This window comes from Crocodylus siamensis, chromosome 2, assembly GCF_052110815.1.
Source record: "Crocodylus siamensis isolate JL-2025a chromosome 2, ASM5211081v1, whole genome shotgun sequence".
NCBI lineage: Eukaryota > Metazoa > Chordata > Crocodylia > Crocodylidae > Crocodylus > Crocodylus siamensis.
Window position 1 is genome coordinate 193,947,858 of NC_143396.1, and position 16,414 is coordinate 193,964,271.

General features: G+C 38.1%; 1 protein-coding gene across 10 annotated transcripts in view; it reads left to right on the forward strand.

Annotated features, from left to right (window-relative positions):
- Positions 1-264: 264 nt before the first annotated feature.
- TEAD1 (TEA domain transcription factor 1) overlaps positions 265-16,414 on the forward strand; it is a 240,945-nt gene continuing 224,795 nt past the window's right edge. For 5 of the 10 annotated variants that reach the window (XM_090032721.1, XM_090032718.1, XM_090032719.1 and 2 more), the window contains exons 1-2: positions 265-552; positions 1,388-1,516. The gene's annotated coding sequence lies outside the window, so the exon portion shown is untranslated. Of the gene's footprint in view, positions 553-1,387; positions 1,517-16,414 lie in introns of those variants that run through there. The other 5 variants (XM_090032723.1, XM_090032722.1, XM_090032725.1 and 2 more) reach the window with 2 other exon arrangements.

Below are 16,414 nucleotides of genomic sequence, written 5' to 3' on the forward strand. Positions count from 1 at the left end.
AGCCCCTCTCACTGCCTCTTCCCCCTCCACAGCCCTGCCGCAGGCTGAGCCCCCGGAGCGCCAGGCAGGACGCCTCGCGGCTCAGGTGGCCGCCCCTGGAGTGCGCCGCGCCCCCCGCTCCTTCCTCCTCCTCCCCCCCGGACTTTCCTATGAGGTCACCAGCTGCTGGCAGGCTCCTCCCCCCCGCATCCCCTGCATGATGCGGGCGCAGGCTCCGCCTCCCGGAGCGAGTCCGCTCCTCGCGTTCATTTCATTCCTCGTCTCATTCCGCACATTCTTAGCATCGCTCGCGCCGCACCAGCCCCGTGCAGCGCCCGGCCCGCCCCGCCGCCGGCGCGGGCAGTAACTAATCACTTGAAGGGCTTCCATAATCCTGCGCCCAACCATCTATACGGCCCGGCCCGACCTAGAGAAAAAAAGTGCAGGGTTAAAAATAAACACGGGGCTATAAATAGCCCCCCACCAGCCCGGGGGGAAGCTGGAAGAAGTTTGCAATTGCATTGCAAAGCGCTGGTGGTGGTGGTTGGCAAAGGTGGGGAGAGTGGCGTGGAGGTAAGTTTTGTGCGGGTGTGTGTGTGTGCGTGTGTGGCCGCTGCCGGGAGGGAGCTGCTTCCTTGCACATCTCCCTCTCCCTCTGCTTTGTGTGGCTGGGGAGGGGAGGGGGTGGGGGGCTCCTCTCTTTTATGCGCTTGGAGAGCTCTCTAGGTTGCTACCCCCTCCCCCCGCGCACCTCCAATCCCTGCAGGTGACCCGGGGAGGAGGTGACTGGGGGGGGTGGGGAGCAAGGAAGGGGACCTGGGGCGGGGGGAGAAGTTGTTTCCAATGGAGTTTTTGCTGCTTTGGGGTTTTAGCCAGAGCTGCAACAGGCGGCTGCTCTCTCTCCCTCTCCCTCTCCCTCTCCCTGCTCCTCGCTGCTGCTTTCACTTAGTTGCCTGACTCACTCTGCTGTGCAGGCTGGCGGGCGCGCTCCCTCCCTCCCTCCTTCCCTCCCTCACACACACACTCACACACTCTCAGGCACGCACAAATCTTTGGCATTTTTCACATTTTTTTTCCCCGGAGAAGCCAGAAGTTGGGCTTGCAAAATCAAATCCAAATCCTCCTCCCCACCCCCCGTCCAAAAGACCCCAAACCAAAACAACCCCCGCAAAAACCCAACTCCCCCAGCCTCCCCCAACGCCGGGCTGTGCAAAGAAGTGGCTCCATGTGATCCAGAGAGCCATTGGGTTTGGTGCTTGGAGTTTTGTTTGCCCCCCTCCCTCCCTTCCTCACCCCTCTCCTCTCTTCTCCTTTTTAAAAAAATTTATAAATCTTTTCCTCTTTAAAAAAAAAAAAAAAAAGATGAAAGAAGGAATGTTCTTTTTTGCTGCTTCTTCTCCTTCTCCAGAGCTGCTGCTGGTTAATTGCACATTCAAGTGGAAAATTTTCGGGAGTCAGCAGAAACATTGTATCCAAAAAAGACAAAGTCGCAGTGGCAACAAAACCGAGGAGCTTGTCCCTGGAAAACTTCCTTTCGGTAGGAACCCGAGGGTTATTTATTTATCCTGACCGTTTTCAAGAGATCTGTTATACAGCTGGCCCCAGTGCTTTTCCAAAGGGCCAAGTCGCAGCCTTTGTTCAGGGGAGTAACCTTTTTGAAAGGAAGTCCACTTTTCAAAGGGGAGGGGGGAGGGCAAAACTTCCAGTGAAGCTTCAGGGAAGAAAAGGCAAACCCAGCAACAACAAATAAATATTCCATAACAAGAAGAAATTTAAAAAAATAAATAAAAATAAAAAAACCCTTCCGATGAGACGGAAAGAAATCACTTGTGTGCACATCCATCAACCAAAAAAAAAGAAAAAAAAGTTCAGGCTTCTACTTCTGTTAAATCCCATTCCTGATTCTTTTTTCGCCTGCTCTCTTGCAATCTGTTTCACGTTGAATGGCGTTACTGTATAAAAATATTTATGAAACAATGAAATTGCAGCCACCCGGGCTTCTCAGGAGAGTTGTTAACTTATTAGAAACAAGTGCCTGCCTTTGATAGGAAGAAATGAAAAGTGACCTCAATAACTGCTGCAAAGTTAGGGAGCAGTTATGCTCCACGTTTTCTGAATGTAGGTGGCTCCCAATATTTTTTTTTTTTTTTTTTTTTAACTGTTCATAACTGAGCACCATCTGGGAAAAGGAGGGCCGAGAAACCTGTCAGATCTCCCTGACGTTTTCTGATTTAAAATATACATGTGAAATCCAAGCTGACATGGTAGAGAGTGGCAATGCAGCTGTATTGCTCTTTCAGGAGTGCATAGCCCACCTACACCATACATTGGTAAAGTTTGGAAACATACTGTTCCTTTTTAGTTGTTTTATAGAGATTGGTGAGATGGGATTATTTAAAAACTACAGCTGCATATTTGTTTGCTCAATATTCTCATGTTATAAAAAAAAAAGTACTGCTTATTTTTACAAAGTCAGTCTTGATATGTCATTGTGTATATAACTGAAAATGCATCTTATGGAAATATTCAGCTAAACAGCAGACAACATTATATGATCTTCAGTATGAGCACAAATGTATCGCTAGGATCAGGATTATTATTGGATCAGGATTTAACCTCAAATAATGCAGGATTGTTCATAGATTCCTAGATTTGGAATGTTTCCCCAGAGCATATAGCGTAGTGCCATCTCTGTAAATAGCAAATACCATTACAGGGGCATTAGATTCTACTGGGAATGGTGTAGTACTATTAAATATGATAAAAAGCTCAGTGTTAAATTATTTTTGAGGTCTGTATGTATTTAATTTCAATTTGAAATCCTAGATTTAGTAATATAGTGAGTATTCATAAAGAAGTGAAATTGAAGGGTTTTTATGTGGGAGTATGACATGACATTTTATAATTTAGGACTGTTTCAAGAACGTTGCTTTTTTAAAGAATCATGTTTAAACGTGCACAGTTTTTATTAAGTATTTTTCATTTTTGTTCATGTAATGCCTATTTTTCTCTGTAATGACTTAAAGTTTGGTCATAATGTGTTTTCTAATAGGGACAATTATGTGTTTTATATCAGCTGATTAAGGAGAGAGGTTTGGGATATAAATGGTGTGCCTCAGTTTTTCTTCACATTAGTGTAGGAGTACCAGTGGCAAGTACTGTATTGTGAAATGCATAATAGACATATTGGAAACAAGATTTTAAATAGTTTATTTAGGTGATGATGTTTTTTTTAACATCAGGAAAAACAAACTGAAACAGACCTTAATATTCAACATATGACCTGACTTTATGAATTCTTTGTCGATCTGAACCCAGAATGTAGCTCACATAGAATGTACACAAGAAGCAAGCAGAGAGAAATTCTGATTTCATGTGATCCTTCTGAGGACAGCATCAGTTTAAGGAAGTTTAATTAACAGTGGAAAGGGATAATTTAAACATCACTGTGAACTGGACCTCAGTGAATTTTCAACTGAGACTGTATTGTGATGTGTTTGTGTATGTTTGCACGTGCGTACGTGTTACGTGCTTGGCATAATTTGAAACTAGTAGTTTTTTCAGTTTTTTACCAGAAGTTTTTGCTTGAGTGAAAAAGTTATATTCAGCTGAATTGTATTTGGAGAGGTGGGGGGAAAAAAACTTTGGATTTTTTTTCAACTAATTAGGATAGGTAAAATTACAGGGAATCTCTCAAAATCCAATAGACTAGAATAATAGCATAGCTTTTTAATGCTACAGAGAAAAATAAGTATAGGAATGACAACTCTTAATTAATAAAAAAAAAAACAACATTAAAATAACTTTATTTTTGGAGTATAATTGTTAGTTTATGACCTTGAAAGTCAGGATGGCTATTCAGTTCATAGAAATAAATGATATTGTATTAAAGTTTCTGGGATTATTTACAAACTATTCCATTTCTGCATTGAATTTTGAGTGTGTAGGTGTGTGGGGGAAGGTTACCTTACAATTTGTGTCCCTCAGAAATTGCCTTTTGAATGCATGTTTTTGAGATGCATCTACTGACGCATATATACATGCGCAAATATGGCTTTTTTTCCTAATTTGGTCCTCTTCCTGACGTATTAATTTTATGTCTAATACAAAATGGCGTGATAGAAAACAAGTATTTGTTTCTAAAGTTATGCTATTATTTTAGGACTTAAATATTTGGAAGACAAAGTCCTTACTCAAGTTAAAGTCAATGAGATGACTCACACAAATAAACATTTGCTGGATTGAATACTAAGATATATACAGCATATGCTTTATATATAGGGGTTTAATATGATACTTCATGTCTAAAGAAGGTAACGGATACATTTGTACATCTTGTATAATTATGATCAGTTATATATGATACCAAATTAAATTAAAAAATAAGATGATATGAGCAAGGGATCCAAGTACTTGCCTGTCTCATCGCATCATTATAAAACTCAAAAAAACAAGTTTCTGTTAAGTTGCTCATTCAGTCTCTTAAGTTATCCACAGCAAATGCAGAGGTAAAGTTGGCCTCTGAGTTTCAGAGAAACTGAACTTATGTAGATTTCTGGATTTACATGAGTGTAAGCAAGAGTATATCTTGGCCCTCCACTGTAGCACTGAAATCTCCAGTTCCTCAAAGGGCTTTGTAAATAATAGATGTATTTTTGTGGACCAAAATGCATGGTATTTAGGACATAATTGCCATTGGTCATTTTGTGGTAATTTGCTGTTAAGGTACAGTAATTTCCTATTCTAAAACTTAAGTCAGTCTTGACAAAACTTTTGTCTAACTTGAGAAATAAATCAGTTTGCTAAGAAGAAACTGCATGTTGCTTTTAGAGATTTTGTTGAAGTGTACACAAGTACTGTACTTAAACTATACAGCCTGTGCTGCAAGGATGGATTAATTACATTATTTTTTGGTAAAGTTGGCAGATTCTAGCCACACTAGGGGCACACTTTTTTTCTAAAAGTAAAAAGATCTATAATACATTTCCCACTTCAAGGATTTATCTTGGTCATTGTCTTTGCTCAAATCTCCTTTTGACTCTTGTGTGGAACAAGGGTAGAATATTATTTCCTGGTTAAAAATTTGTGGTTGGTTTCTATGATTGCTCATTTCCAAAATGGAAGAGAACTAAAAGACAGCTACTTCAACATTTTGAGATGCTAATTTCACATGCTAACACACATTAATCACTTAAAATACTTATGGATGGAACCCTGATGATTTATTCTCCCAATAACTTTGTCTTTAGATGAAATCCTGTTTCCACTGAAGTCTATGCACACCTTAGAGTTGACTTTGATAGGGCCAAGATGTCATTGATTATGCTGATACGTTGTTAATACAGCCCAACTGGTATTGGTTTTAAAGACAAAGGATCACTAGACCAATTTTATCAAGCACAACTTTCTGTTCATTTCAATGGAGAGTTCTTTTATAATTCTGTGCCATAATCTGTTTCATAATAATTAATTTGATTAAATATCTTACACAGGAAGTGTCTTCCTGTCCTACACCGATCAACTCATTTTGTACCACATACAATTATTTGTTGGGTGCATTTTTGTAGACGCATCAGGAGCACTACGAAAATCTATTCAGAGTATGAAATGTTTAAGGAAACTTCCATAATCACTGTAGAGATGCAGATCTTCTTTCCCAGTTTCTCCAAATTATACCAAGGTTCCTCAAAGGCAGCCCAATTTATTTTGGAGCAGGTCCAATAAAAGGTATTGCCTACAACTACTTGTTCTTTGTTTCTTAGTCTTTGTTTACTGGAACAACATGATTAGCACTTCTACATCCTGTTGTACAGTTCCAAATAGCCTTCTTAGATTTCTAGCTCTTATTAGCTCTTCATTAGACATTTTAATCTGTGGTATTATATGTTGTAGCAGAATCGCATGAATACAGAATGTAAGTCCGTTTACTAGAATATCCCTGGTCTCAGAAGATAATGTAGAATTGCAGTGTGCTTGGAAAAAAAAGTTTAGGATTCTGCGAAAAATTATGAAAATGCTATTGACTGGGAATCTAAAACAGTGATGAATGCAGTTGTTTTTACAGATACGTAAACTGAAAACTGCTGCTAATGATGGGAAATGTTAATTATGTGAGAACATATTGAACTTATATTCTCTGGCATGAACTTTTTTTAAATGCATCAACTGTGCTGCCTTTTATGCGCACAGCTTTCTAATTATCATAATTCAGTACAGCTCTGGCTTTTGGAAGGAGTTCAAGTGCAATCTCAACTTAACATGAAAGGAGAATTAAAAAAACTGAGAATGTTCAAGAACAATTTGAAAAGATAATCTAAAAGTGCTACATATTTAGTTGGGTGTAAGTCAGAAAATATATAACTGGTTACCAAAGCAGTTCAGATTATTAAACTGGGCAGTTATCTATTTTTGTCATTATGTCTTTTATACTCCTACAAACATAACTCAAGACACATAGTTTATAATTGGATATACTGTGGACTGCTTTCCTCCATATTGGTAAAAAGTGTTTTTTATTTTGTCACAGTTCTTGAAATAAGTCCAGTTGGTGAATTACCATATTGTCATAAAAGAGAGAATTTCTGAACACAGAAGTAACAAAAAATAATTGCAGCATTTAAAAAAAAAAAAAAGAAAGGAAGATATATTCATGATTCTTCAGTGTAAACCAGATGTGATTCTGTAGTTTATACCAACTTCCCATTGTAAATCATTCTTACCTAGCACTATTCACACCTTTCCTTTGTAGTATTGAGGTAGTAAATTCCATTTTTTTCTAAAACCTTCTAAACTTCTTAAATGAGAGAGGAAAATAACTTTAGTTTAGCTTAAATTTGAATGATCCTTTTACAGGGTTTTTTGTTTGCTTTGTAAATGATCAAAGCATCAGTATTTTTTCTGTTTGTCAGGTTTCAAGCATAAAAAGGAAAAAACAATCCAAGTTTCAGAAAAAAATTTTCTCTCTTTTTTTTTTTTTTTATTACAGTACATGCTACATTGCTAAAATGCAAAGAAAGCCCCAGTGAAACAAAATGACTTCATCTGAGCTGGCACTTAAGAGCAGAATTCACTTCCATAGTGCTGAAATAAAAGAAGCCAAGTGTTTTAAATAGCCACTCCCCTAGGCCAGAGTGTTTTTAGAAAAGCTCATTGTCTAGATTTGAGCTGTAGCAGTATGTCTGCCTCTGTTAAATCTCCCAAACCAGACAGCTCGATTTCTAAAGTTGACATCTGGTTTACTCTTTGTTCACCTGTTTAAAAAAAATGCAAATAGACGAGCACGCCATTGCCCTAGAGCTCTAAAAAAAATGCTGTTGACAGTTTGTCAAATAGTGCTTCCAGTCGAAGTCTGCAGTAGCCTATTGTTAGGCCAGCAACAGGCAACAGAAGTTGTGGCACCATATGGCTAGTATATGCTTCAGATAAGCTATCTGTTAATTTAGCTTATCAATAGTGTTCTGATATGCTTAATGTTTGAATCGCCAACCACTATGGCCTTGGGTATTTTTGGTGCCAAATTATTCCTTAACATTATTAGGTGGCACAATTATTCCCTTGGTGGAATTTCTCTTCATTCATCTCGGAGGTGCTGCTAAACAATGATGCTTGTTTTTGGAATTAGCCAGTGCATTCTTTAAGTTGTTATTGTTGTTATCTGTTAGGATACCGTAATTTAGGAGTAGTGCTTTTATTTTTAAAATAAGAAGATGCTAGATGAGATGAGCTGTTAGAAGAAAAAGGAAAATTCATGTAGGTCAGAGAGAGAGAGCAGAAAGTTGGGGGAGTCCCAGTTAACAAAAAAAAATTGTGCTTGGAGGTAACCATTTACCTAGGAGGGAAAGGAAGTAAGTATGTTTTTCTTCAATTATGTACAATTTCCTGTTTATTTAAAAAACTATTTTTCCTACCACTGTATTACCATTTAATATACTACAAAAACTCTGAAAACAATTTCATTTTCCACATCCCTGATTTCACCTTTAGTATTAAAACAAATCAGCCTTTCAAAATTCATTAATATTAGGATTCAGACTGTGGATCTTTTGAAGAACATTTCTTTCTGAATAGACTGAAAATCTCCTGTAAGACTCTGGGAGCTCTTTCATTCCCCATTTTTGACTGGATTCCATCTTGTAGCAGGAAAATACCAATTGTAAATAAAGTCTTCCATTCAAAGCTGGGTGGATGTCCTCAGGGTTGGATCTTTCTGCATTGTTCTCTGACCTTGTCACACATTCCTCTCCTGCTTCTGCCTCCCCAACTCTCTTTTTACTTAAAGGGCGCTGTGTCTTTCTCGGTCTTCTCTTTCCTGTCTTCTCTGCTCTCATTCTATATACATTTCTTTGCTTTTAAGCATCTCTTTATTAGGCACTCTTTCCTTCAGGTCTTGTTTTATGTGTGCTCGTTACAGTTCTCACTAATCACTCTCATGTCATCTCCATCTGGTTTCTTCTACCAATCATGACTGCATTGTATCTCTTCTTTACTAACAATGATTTTTTCTATGTATGTTTTAATTGGTTACGTAACATCTTTGGTACCCATGACACATCAGTGATTCACAAAAAGATGAAAGTTGTGCCCAGAAAAGGTTACACTTCACTTAAAACTGCTCCATGGCACTGCTCATTCATTTCTAAGGAAGATGAAGTTGAAGAGAAAGCTCATGTTCATTATGCTTGCTGTAGCAATTTAAAAACAATCATCCATGCTTAAAACCAATTTTAAGTAAGGATGGGTTTTATGACATGATATGGATTGAAAATGCAGAAAAATGGGCAGCATTTATAGACCAAATGTGGAACAGTCCAGAACACCTGGGCAATGCTAGCCCCACCAAATACCTGGGCTCTAACTTGATCTGGACATATGCAGGTATGAGAACATAGTGCCTTGTCTGTATCCTGCTGGCTGAGGCCCTTCCAGGGAGATTTATTTGTACCATTAGGATTTATGATGCTGACATCTTTGTATTTAGAACCTGGATTAGAAATCAGCAGCCCATTTAAAATGATCTACTAAACAGTGCTGGTAGTATAGGGCTTGTTTAGTCAGGCGTTGTAGGAGCACTCAGTATCCTTTAGCTTAGTGCTGATTTAACCAGTGGTCAATCTCCCTTTCCATATGTGTGTGTGTGTAACATATGGAGGAGGAGTTTTGAAAGGGAGGTAGGCTCTTAATATCCACCAAAATATTTGAAAATCTTCTTGAAGTTATTTGTCAGGTATAGATCACGTCAGTATGAAAGTGCTTGGAGGTGAAAGGCCCTCTAGGCAGTTTTTAGTCCACTGACCTATCTAGCCATCATCCATAATGAGAATGGACATCTTGGGCTGATGGCACTGTTAAAATGTGGAAGATCTGTGTGCTTAACTCAGTAAGATATGTCTTTCATATGGTTTGATTTTTATGGTTAAACTTTAGAACCCATAAATTTTTAGTTGATTTGCTATCTGTTTAAATGGGTTTTCCAAGCCCTTGCTTATGTGTACTTTTTGTTTTGCAGTAGGAAATCTGTTGCACCGAAGCATATTTTTCTCTTGTAAATTTACTATAATTTATTTATAGTAATTCCTTTCATCACTCCTTGGAATATTTAGTGCATGCCTATCAATCAGTTATTTAATATGCATCTGAAAGGGCATAATTTAAGGACTATGTAAAATATCAAGTTTTATATATCCAGTTCCTGTGGATAAGAGCGATATATGTAGCAAAGCAATGCTGCATAAATTGCTTGATCTCACAAAATCTTAAAGTCATGCAGAGAAGGATTGAAGAGCAATACAATTATCATAATTAATATGCTTGGAAAATTAACTGATATTCTGACCTGTGAAATTTTGGAACCAAATTAAAGAATCCTTTTTTCTTTTGTATTTCTTTTTTTTTAAGGTAGCAGACTGCTTTTAATGGTCCTTCTGTATTAAGGAAAGTACAGTATTGTAGTTTGTTTATTTCTGGGCATGCAATACAGGGTGAAGAGCCTGCAATTCAGCTAGCAAGGCCTCTGTGCCCTGAGGTAAACTCTATTTCACAAAGGGAATTTTGATTATGGTCTGCTGCTCTGTAGCATAGTGGAGGCTTCAAGAGGCAAGTGGTAAATGCTACCAAAGAAAAAGCTGGATTGGAGCCACTGACGTCATCTAAGTAAATCTGCTGTAGGACTATAGCCATAAAATGACTGCCAGCCACTGAGTGCACTTTGGCCTTTTCTTGTCAACTGTTTTAACTGCTTTTTTTTTTTTTTTAAGCAACTTGCATTTTGTTTCTTTTTTACGTTAGTCCTGTGCATGCTGAAGTGTATAAATGCTAAGGATCCCTTCCCCCTCCCCCTTCATCCTTAACCTGTACATCAGCATGAGAGTAGCTACAGATTGCTGTTCAAAAATTAAAAAGTAAACCAGTACTTTTCCATACAGGAGGATAGTAGAATTAAGCCTCCCTCTCCAGCCATTTCTTAGGTAAGAGGCTGGCAGTTCAAGTTACAGCATACTGATGAGATTTTTGTTACAGGCAAAAACATTTTGATATGTTAGAAGCTATGCTTTCTTCTGTAAATTCTATTAATTCTGTATTTGCACGAAGATGCATATGATTTCAAGAGCTGAAGTTTCAGTGTGCTGGTACAGTAGTCATTACATTAATACTCATCATTGCAGTGGTGATCATTCCATGAAAATGGAACTTTTCCCAATTTATTGTTACCAGCTGGTCTTTGATTAGACATAGTTACATAAATCATGTGCATCAACAATAGCAACAGTAGAGTTTGTTGATTAAAATATGGCTGTAGATATTTTTGTACATGGGCGTATGACATCTAAAAATATATTTGATATCCCACCTGTCCTCCACTTCGGGGAAGGTTAGATGTGACAGGATTGCAACAAAGATATTATGTTTTGATTGGGGCTTTTGAATTCAGTTGCACTAGTCTCTTGGAAGTATAACACATTTTTCCAACAAATTTCAGAGGCTTTTTTAATAGAGTGTGTATAGTGAAAATGGTCATGATTTGTTTGGATAATATTGTACCATTAAAATTATATTTTAATTTATTTAACTGCTTTTTACTTTAAAATAGAGATTAAGTGTTACTCAGACTGGTTTTAAAGTCAGTGAGTCTTATGATCAGAAATATATTAAAACCAGTATCTTATCCGTGAATCATTGGATGAGTCAGTTCCTGAAACCACTACAAGCCTCACAGTTCTTGGCTACAACCAAAAGCAGGAAATCCAGGCTTCAATAACTTCCTTTCCCAGTACTGGCTATAGCAGTGTTAGTGGTTAGTATATGCTGCTTTTGTAAGCAATAGGAAGATGTATGTCTGAGGAACAAAGACACTCAAGTCAATTTGCTGAAACTGTTTATAATTTGTGGTCTTGATTTGAATGTCAGGATATATTGGCATATACCAGATTCTGTGCTGCAATATACTTTTCCAGCAGTAAAATTAAAAATATGAAGTACCGTGAGCACAATATGGCAAGCTTTTTTTTAAAGTTTTTGTTCCTGAGATTGTTAGCATTACAATCCAATGAATGAATAATAATAGAGAAAGTAAAGTTGAACTCTCTGAGCAACTTAAAATGTTTACTATTTTGTTTTATTCTTATGTAACAAACTTTTTTATTGTTTCAGTGTTCTGAAAGAACTAAAAAGAAAACCAAACAAACTGGAATCCATAAAACAAAAATACATGTTTTGTTTTCCAGTCTGTCTGTTTGCTGCAAAGAGTATTCTCTTCTCATAACCAAGGACACACTGATTGTTTTTATCACAGTACAGTCTTCTTGGCTACAGAATTTCTCCTGAGTTTCTGTACTATTGCAGTGCATACTACAGCATGTGTTTAAGTGGATGTATTTTTTACCTTTCTGGGCTAACATGGCCAAGCTTATCTTTGGTATAGCTGCTGCTCTTCCTGCAATTGCATTAGGAAAGAAATTGACCCATTATGTTTTTCTTAAATCAGATACTTTGGTATCGTGTATTTTTGCTTTGATTCATGTAAACAATGAAAGTAATTAGCATCACAGAAAAGCCAGCAGCTACCATCTTTAATTATTCCTCTTATTCTTCTTTCTGTTTGTCCCAACCATAATAAATATATGATAAAAGCATGGAAAGTAAGAGGTTAATTAGGTGTTGCATAAAAATCTAAGCTTCTGATAGTGTTTTGATGGTTACTTGGCATATGCAGCAACAGTAAAATACTACACTGATTATTAACAAAAGTTAAACCATGCTGCTTGTTAGAAACAAGTCAACAATGCAAGTATCTCTCTCAAATCAGTCTCTTAAAAGAAGTATTCAGAGTTCTTAACAGGTTACTAGATAATTAGCTGGAATCTTTTTGCTTCAGGTAATATGTAAATAAACCTATGAAAAGCATTCCAGGGACTGGGTTTTTGACTGATGTAAATCGGTGTTGCTGTACTGATCTTCATAGAGCTATAGCAATCTACATAAGCTGAGGGAAACACTGTACTACTAATGTGTATCAGTCTCAAATCTAAAGGATGTCGAGCACTATACAGGAGGGATGTATGGGAGGAAATTGGCATCAATTTTAAATGAGGTCTTGGCTCTCGATTCCCTTAATGGGAAGTTTTTGTTCTAGAACAGTTTGCTTAGTAGTTCCTGCTTCTCTTTCTGCCTCGAATTACCACTACCCTAGAGCAGTGGTTCTCAATCTTTTTTGTACTAGGACCCATTTATAAATGTCAATGGCCATTCTTAACCCAGTGTCCCTCACTCTCAACCCACTGCCCCCTACTCCCAGGCTCCAGCCCCCCCCAGTATGTGGGGTAGGAGGTGAGAGTGTGGAGCATGGGGGCCCCAACAGCCCCTTGCAGACTGGAACTCTGCCAACATGCAAGAGAAAAGCCATGGTTTCCCACATTTTTCTCCTCTAAAGGAGAATCCATTTTTAAAGTTTCTTGATCCATTTTTAAAGTTTGTTTATGACATTTTCATATATTCTTGCGACCCACTTTTTGGTCGCAAGCCACAGGTTAAGAAACACTACCCTAGAGTGCCTGGATTAGGGTAGTTCATCCTCCAAATTCAAATAATGTTGGTGTCTTTGAGGGATAGGTGGGGTTGTGGGATGTCATAATCTCTCTCCTATAGCTTCAGTTCCTAGCCTGATGGTGTCATGCTCCTTTTTCTGGTTGACAGTTCCATTTTAAAACTGTTGGTGGAGAAACTGCTGCTTAGGCTGGTGTGGTGCAGTCAGGTGTCTCAAGGAGGTGCAGTGTAGTGCCATCCTGTTGTCAACCCTGGTAATTTTATAGCTCCATCTTCGGATGGGCAGAATGTAGGCATTATGTAAATAGTCTTCACATGGATTTCTCTTGGAGAGAACATCCAAGCCAAACAGATTTGTCACTGTAGTTCTACCAGGATTTCATGGATAAAAATGAAGGGGATATACTCAAGTTACCATATTTTCTTGCATACAACATGTACCTTGCCCTCCCCTCCCCTCCCCTCTGGCCATGTCCAGAAATGCTTCTCTCCTGGGAGGGCTGAGCAGCTCTCATGCCTAAGCCTTGTCAGGTTCTACAAACTAATTATTCTGATAGATGTTCTCAGGGCACATCTACTGTATTAGACTCTGCATGAAATACAGTAGTATTTGCCACTTTGCATCAAAATACAGCTGCAGTAGATGTTTGGAGTTGTGTCCCTCTTTTTATCTAATAGCTTTACTGATATAGAATGTAAGAGATGAGTTGAGTTCCATTTGTTACCAAAAAACTTCAAATCTACGTCTGTTGAATATATTAACCACTAGACCATGGGCTCTTCCTGTGGCTGTTTGGACACTCTCCACTCCTCCTTTGGAAGCTGTTCAGTTGTGCAGAAAAAGAAGTAAAGATTAATTGGGAGGGAGAGAAAGAGGGAATTATTATATTGAACTCATTCACCTGTGTGGGAGTGCATCCACACATGCAAGTAATATGATGCAAGAAACTCTGAAGCACTTTGAGCTGGAATGAACTGCTCCCAGATTCAGCATCTACATATGTATCCGGGACAGCAGCAAGAAAGGTGGAGTTAATTAGCTTACAGATCCTTAAAATCGACGTATGTGTAGACAGTGATGCTTTAGTGAGGAGCTAACTAGTCAACTCTGCAAAGTGCATGCATGGATGCACCCTGGAAGTAGTTCTGGTTTTAGTCCCTGTTCCACGGATTGTTTGCATTTCCCTTCAGGCAAAAGAAATAATTTAATTCCGGTCTCCTACAACTTGGGTAAATGCTCTGTTGCCCCCTTTCCCTCCCCCGCCCCCATCACTTCCCCCTTCTTCCTGTGTTTTTAAGGGTACGACTGACTTTTCCTGTTGAAAGAAAGCTGAGGGTGCCAGGCTGTGAATCCCAAGTAGAGGGGAAGTACCTTCCTGCTGCTCAGAATAAAGTACCCATTGCCCAGTCTTAATTTTCTTTTGGGTAGTATAGTAGCTTCCTGCTCATCCTGGTGTTTTTCCTGGATCCTATTCTGAGGCACCTAATTTTATACCTGTCATAAGAAAGACTGGGATGAGCATACTTCTGTGGGGACCAGGTGCCTCCTTGCTGTGGTGTTCAGCATCACGGTACCCAAGTCCTTTATTGGATTTAATTTACTGATAATGCTGTATATTTCACTAAGAAAGATGGTCTCTGCTCCACTAATGAGTACTGCTTGTGGATTTCTTTTATTTAAAACTGAGCAGAACAGAATAACACTGGAGTTGCACAGGATCAAAGAGCACATTAAAGGGCTTTTTGTGTGTTTGTGACCACAAGAAGGGCAATTTTCTCCTGTTAATCAGGGTTAAACAACTGATTGTTTAAAAAAAAAAAGAATTAAAAACACCTATAAGTAAAATAAGGATCATGTTTCTACTTTGATGTAAGTTTAGAAGTAGGTTATAGTCATGTCTCGAAAAGCTTGTTTGCCTTTTAATTATATGTATAGTAAGGATGTTAGAAATTATTTAATATCTGCCCCCCCACCCCTCCCAATTTAAGGGAGTCCAATGTCAGAATTTCAGCGTGCAACTTTCCAGGTACATTTTTGTCTATGATAGAAAACACTATTTAAATATGTCCAAATTGAGCATTTTTGTGTTGGATATTGATCTGAAAGGTAGTCTAGTCTATCAAATCAATATGGGTTTCAGTTTGGGATTAGAGGCCTGGGGCTTTGAATTGCTCACTGTCTTGTAGACAAAGTCATCAGTGGCCAGTGACTGATTCATTAATTAAAATCAATTTAAAGGGATTTGGAAGCCTCATGTAACAGATTATCTTATTAACAGCATTGAAAAAATGTAGTGTGATCAGCAAGGAATGCATTGCTTGGGAAAAATATATAACATTATTTTATGGGAGATTTTTCATGAATTACAGCTGCCTGGAGTGATTTATGCAAATGGAAGTGCCTTGCTTAAATCCAACATTAAACAGACTCTTCCTGTTGAACATGTTTTTTATTTTTAGTGAGCCTCCTCCAAAAGACTTGCCTTTAATCTTAATGTGTGTGCATGCGCATGCGTGTGTGCACTTGTATACATGTATTCATGTCTACAAAGACACTTAAGTATTGCCTAGGTTCTGAGATATTCTAATCCTTGAAATTTCATGAAAGGCTCCTCTAGAAAAAGGAAAACATTCCTGGGTTTTTTTTTCTTTCTTTAAAATAAACCCTCCAAAACTCAACAACAAAAATCTTGTTCAAAGTTACTGAAAACAAAATTACAGAATGAACATCTAATACCCCTTAACTCATGCTCTACCAGTGTAGCCATACTATCTAGAGAAGATGCTTTGGACAGGTGGAAGAGACGCATGAACAGATAGGGGCCATTGCAGCAGTGAAAGTGCTGTTAAGATGTCAAAAGATGCTATAGTGGTAGTGGCTGGAGGGTACTTTTCTCTTTTCTTTCCTATATTAACTTTCAGCACAGTGCACTACGTTTTTAAAAAATTAATTTTCTACTTCGCAATCTCCAAGATGTTCCTACAGGTAGTAGTGAGCGTTATAAATTATGAGGAGGAATCAAGGAGATTCAACACTTCTCCCAGTAAAATCAGTGAAAGTTTTTTGGTATTGACTTAACATCAGTGCAGACCTGTAACCCAAATGGGCAATTATTCTAAAATTTTTCAGCAATTTCAACAGTAGCTGCTTTATCCAGTCTATAACTTGGAAGATTTTAATCTGCATTTTCTTGAAATGGTGCCTTTGTATTTTTAATGAATAGCCTTTTCCCCTAATCTATACTTACTTTGCAATTGAAGTTAAGGGGTGAAATTCTTGCCTTACTAAAGTTGGTGCCAAAACTCCAGTGAGTTTGGAGTGGAGAGGCAGGATTTCACCAACTTCTTTTGCAGATGAGATGTATTAGAATAACTTCGTTTTTTAAGAGAGAAGAGT